This window comes from Physeter macrocephalus, chromosome 8 (assembly GCF_002837175.3).
Source record: "Physeter macrocephalus isolate SW-GA chromosome 8, ASM283717v5, whole genome shotgun sequence".
In the NCBI taxonomy this organism is placed as follows: domain Eukaryota; kingdom Metazoa; phylum Chordata; class Mammalia; order Artiodactyla; family Physeteridae; genus Physeter; species Physeter macrocephalus.
The window spans coordinates 44,628,382-44,633,983 of NC_041221.1; the positions used below are offsets into that span (position 1 = coordinate 44,628,382).

Consider the following 5,602-nt stretch of genomic DNA (forward strand, 5'->3'; position numbering starts at 1 on the left):
ATCGGCAGGTGGACTCTCAACCACTGCGCCACCAGGGAAGCCCCAGAAGACCAATCTTCAATGTCGTCCTGCAGGATGGCTTACTTTAGCAATCTCTGCCTGTTTTCTCCAACATCCCCCTTTAGTATGGCTGGTAGTCATTTTGGTGATTTGCCACCCCCTCGGGATGCCTTGCCACAAGTGCTCTGTCGGCCTCGGCCACGACCCCTAGCACCACGTCGTCCACCAGCTGCAGCACCTCATCCTCCTTTTTGTTGCTTCTGTTGCTGCCTATGTCTTGGGTTGTGCCACTTTGATTTCACACTTCCCAGAACCAGTTTGACGATATCTGCTTTCTAACAATTTCTTTACTGGCTCTTCAGCTGTATATGTAATAAAACAAAATCCTCTTCTTTCGTTTGTTTTTGTATCTGTGGAAGTTCAATATTTTCAATCTCTCCAAAGCCTCCAAAATATTCTTTTTTAAAAAATAAATAAATAAATAAATTTATTTATTTATTTTTAGCTGTGTTGGGTCTTCGTTTCTGTGCTAGGGCTTTCTCTAGTTGCGGCCAGCGGGGGCCACTCTTCATCGCGGTGCGCGGGCCTCTCGCTGTTGTGGCCTCTCTTGTTGCGGAGCACAGGCTCCAGACGCGCAGGCTCACTAGTTGTGGCTCACGGGCCCAGTTGCTCCACGGCACGTGGGATCTTCCCAAACCAGGGCTCGAACCCGTGTCCCCTGCATTGGCAGTCAGATTCTCAACCACTGCGCCACCAGGGAAGCCCCCAAATATTCTTTAATTTGTTTTTCCAAAGTATCTGGGCTCAATCCACCTACTAAAACCTTTTTGGAGGGTTCCTTCCCTTTTAAAGCTTTGGCCCTTTTAACATCTATGAATTTGCCATCCAGCTTGTGTTCTTTCAGTTCCAGTGCCTTATCAACACTATCACCATCTTTGAAAAGCACAGATCCAAATCCTCTTGATCTTCCAGCGACTGGATCTGTTTTAATTGTGCAGTCTACAACTTCTCCAAATCGAGACAGATATTCAGTCAGCTCTTTCTTGCTTGTATCCCAGCTCAAGCCTCTAATAACCATTTTAGCGTCATTCTGCTGATGCTTGCTCTAGTTGATCTCGGATCCCTCTGTGAATTCCTCTCTGTTGCTGTACTCCTTCATGTCTTCATAGCGGCGGAGTTGTCAGCCCGGGGGTGCTGGTCTGCAGTCCGAGTCAGGGCAGCACAGCCTAGGTGCCACTCTTTGAAGGAAGGAGTATCAAAATATCTGTGGACCTATTTTAATACTATCATACCTTTCAGAAAAGTGATGCAGCTTCCATGCAGCTTGCTGGTTAGGCCAAAGTTACATAAAACACTTTCTCCATAAGCTGCCATAAGAAACATCCACATCATCTAAGGTGGCCATGCTGTGAGGAAGCCCAGCCCACACACAAAGACCAGTTGGTGCACCAGTTGACAGTCCAGCTTAGGTCCCAGCAAGCAGTCAACAACAATGAAAGAAAGATGAATAGATGCTTCCAGATGATTCCAGCCCTCGATTGTTGAGACACCCTCAGCCATCATCTCTCCTAGGCGTTGAATTTTCCCAGCTTCCCAGACATAATTCATCCCTAATTCTAAAATCAGATTCTTCTCAGTATAGAAGGGGTTACAGTATAGCACAGGGATTACATGCAGAGGCTCTGGATTTCCAGAGCCAAGATGCACTTTCTGCGCTGCTGCTTCAAGCCACATGACCTGAGGCAATTTGTGTTAACACACTGTGCCCCCAGGCTCCTCATCCTTAAATTAGGAAAACACGTACAGTTGGCCCTTTGTATCCTCGGATGTGGAACTCATGGGTACAGAGGGCCAACTGCAAGGGACTTGAGCATCCCCAGATTTTGGTATCCACGAGGGTTCACAGATACCGAGGGAGGACTGTAAATAAGTTAAGTGGGTTTTGAAGATTGAATGGAGTAAGAAATTCAAAATTCTCAGTACATAATGTATGCCAGACATTGTTATTATCATTATTTTGATTATTATTTTTTTTAATTCTCATTAAATCTTTTCCTCTTCTGGTATTTCCCATATCAGCTCATGTCACTCCAGGCTCAACATTAAAAACAACAACAACAACAAAACTTCAATTCCTCCTTCTGTTTTACTAACCATTTTTCTGGCTTTGTTGATATATAACTGATACATAAAAATTATATATAATTAAGATGTACAACTTGATATTTGATATACATACAATCACCACAATCAAGTTAATTAACAGATCCATCACCCCACAGTTACCATTTTCCTTCTTTTGTGTGTGTGCGTGTGTGATGAGAAACTTAAGACCCATCCTCTTAGCAAATTTAAAGTATACAATACAATATTGTTAACGACAGTCACATTGCTGTACATTAGTATGTCCAGCACTTATTCATCTTGCATAACAGAAACTTCGTACCCTTTGACCAACATCTCCCCATTTCCTCCTCCCACTAACCCCTGCTTCTATGAGTTTGACTATTTTAGTTCATTGCAGCATTATTCACAATAAACAAAGTATGAAAGCGACGTAAATGTCCATCAAGAGACGAATAGTTACAGAAGATATAATGCATATATACAATAAAGTGATATTCAGCCTTTAAAAAGAAGGAAATCCTGCCACTTCAACAACATGGCTAAACCTGGGGCTGGTGTTTGCTGAGTGAAGTAAGGCAGACACAGAAGACAAATATGGACTCACTTATGCGTGGAATCTAAAATAGTCACCAACTACTTATAATTGGTTGTCAAGTCTTGTTGATTCTACTTCCATAGTTTCCACTATCTTTTCACTCTCAAAGCCAATTAAGGAGCAGGCCAAGTTCTCCATGGACACCAAGTAATGGAAAAGGGAAAATAAACACCACTGGGAATGATGAAGGTGCTATCTCTACCAGAAAGACAGTACACAGCGTAGTCAGAAGAAAGGCTTGGACAAGCCTGTGGGGTGGTCGTGAGATAAGGTCTCATCAAAAGATCGTGAGGGGAAACGTTCTGAGTAACTTCTGCCTCACCTGCTTGAAAGGGATGACTTGCTTGAACTTCTTCTCCAACCTGTGATCTGGAACATGAATATGGCTGAGTCTGACTTTGACCATGGAGAGGAAGAAATACATACTTTAAGGGGTGGTAGAATAATCACATGGAAAGAGCCTCGTTCCCCGAATGACGTCACGAAGCAGGTTGCCCAACAGCCCTTACAGCCCAGACCATCACATGGGAGAGAGAGAAATAAACTTCTCTTGGTTTTCAGAATCCCTTGTGTTACACCAGCTTAGCCATTCTGCTAACACAAGGGTCACTGTGACCTGCTCCTTCCATTGGCTGAAGCAGGATAGGCAGGGGCAGGGCTAGGGGGAAGGCAAACCACTTTCTCAGATGTGGTGCTGGTGGGTCAAGAGTAGAAAATGTGCACATATCTAGACGGACAGCCCGAGACAGCCTCACACAGCGCTATCACCCTGGCAAGGAACAGGCGCAGTACAATAGCACCACGTTCCCCGGAGGAGCAGAGGAGTAGCTAAGAGGACTCGAAAGAACCTGACGGAATCTGTGTGGACACCACCCCACATCAGGTGGGAGTGAGAACAGCTAAGCAGATACAGCAGGGAGCAATATCGATGTCACCTGAATCTCAGACATAATCCCAGGGTGAGGGCAGGAATCCCTGAAATGACAGAGATTGTTTCTGCTGCCCAAAGGAATAAGAATTAAAAATAAATAAATAAATAAGGCCAGGTATAGAGGCAGAAAGAAAGTTGAAGTTCTTGCACATCTAAATTCAGCGACTGAGATTTGTATGCAGACTGAGATTCTACAGCGTCTGTACGCAACTGAGATTTTATAGCAACTCTGAGAGGACTATTTGTTGAGAGATGACTGTGTTCTTGACACCTCAGTTATGTTGGTATCATTATCTGCCTACTCTACGAATGAGAAAACAGAATCTTAGAGATGTTATGTAACATAGCCAAGATCTCCCATTAGGGAGTGGCCGGGCCAGGATTCCAACCCAAGCCACCTGATCTGAATCCCAGACTCTCAATTAATTAACTAATGTTCAAGGGTAAACACAACTTCAGGTTATTCAGAGGTTCTATTATTTGAAGTTGGATTGCCTGTAAAGGATTGCTATTATATAAACTTTTTTGACATCGAATACATTTACAGAAAAGTGCACATAGAGCTTCCCTGGTGGCGCAGGGGTTGAGAGTCCGCCTGCCGATGCAGGGGACACGGGTTCGTGCCCCGGTCCGGGAAGATCCCACATGCCGCGGAGCGGCTGGGCCCGTGAGCCGCGGCCGCTGAGCCTGCGCGTCCGGAGCCTGTGCTCCGCAACGGGAGAGGCCACAGCAGTGAGAGGCCCGCCTACCGCAAAAAACAAAACAAAACAAAACAAAAAAGTGCGCATAAGTGTATGACTCTATGAATTTTCACAAACTGAACGGCACCCATGTAATCAGCACCCATTACAAGAAAAGAACATGAGAAGAACCCCAAAGCCCCCCACTGTCACCCTTATAGTCACTACCCCCACCCCAAGGCCAATCCTTCTCCCTGAGCCCACTATTCTGTGCTCCATAGAATCAGAGGTTAGTTCTTGCAGACTTTTCCTTTGTGGGTCTGGCTCGAGAAACTAGAAGTCTCCATTCCTCTTTTTAAAGTTACTTCATCACAGAGAAGAAACCAAAGCTTTGCATGCTCAACTTATCAGCTTTCCTCTGTCTGTCAGAGTTTTTTAGGTCAATTCAACCTGGCAAACATTTACTCAGCTGTAAGCTGGGCACTTTGTGTTTACTGAACAATGGGTTAGAGAAACAACTTAGACAATCGTGTCCCTGCCTCCTAAAATAGCAAAGGAATATGATTGGGTACCAGTGTGCTCTTAAACCTCTTTGGAGACTGTAAAGAGCTAAATACATGCAAGATGGTCTTATGGATTATATCTGGCTGGTATGCAGATGCCTGGTAAGGTATGATTGGCATCTTAAGGTGTCTGGACTGAGTGCTTTTACAAGGATCCCATAGATTCCCTGGGTGATGCTGAATTGGAGAATAGGTTCAGATATATTTGGGGTTGCACTTTTGGGGGCATATTTTCCCCGGCAGCTGATGATAAACAGTTAAATTTCAAATTGTCCTTTGTGTTTTCCAAAAGTTCTTGGGTTATTATGAAAACGTCTTAGGGGCAGGAAGTAGGCCTAGATGTAGCCACTTATTGTCTCATAGCCTGTTTCCTGAGTGTATCAATCACTGTTCCCTGTAATTCTCTAGGCAGAACCGGGGTATATAGACTACCTGTAAGTGTGTCATGTGTGTGTCTGCAGAAAAATGTAGACTCTATAGACAAACACAATTTTCACTTTAATTTCCACATTTAAGGAGAATCTTTTCCCCTGTTTCCAGTTTTTAAAAGTCATGCTTTACAACCTAAATGTCCATCGACAGATGAATGGATAAAGAAAATGTGACACATATATACAATGGAATATTACTCAGCCATAAAAAGAAACGAAATTGAGTTATTTGTAGTGAGGTGGATGGACCTAGAGTCTGTCATACAGAGTGAAGT

General features: G+C 44.0%; 1 pseudogene; it reads right to left on the minus strand.

Moving 5' to 3' along the window:
- Positions 1 to 121: 121 nt before the first annotated feature.
- On the minus strand, positions 122 to 1,215 carry LOC112065047 (heterogeneous nuclear ribonucleoprotein D-like; annotated as a pseudogene).
- Between the last annotated feature and the right edge of the window lie 4,387 nt (positions 1,216 to 5,602).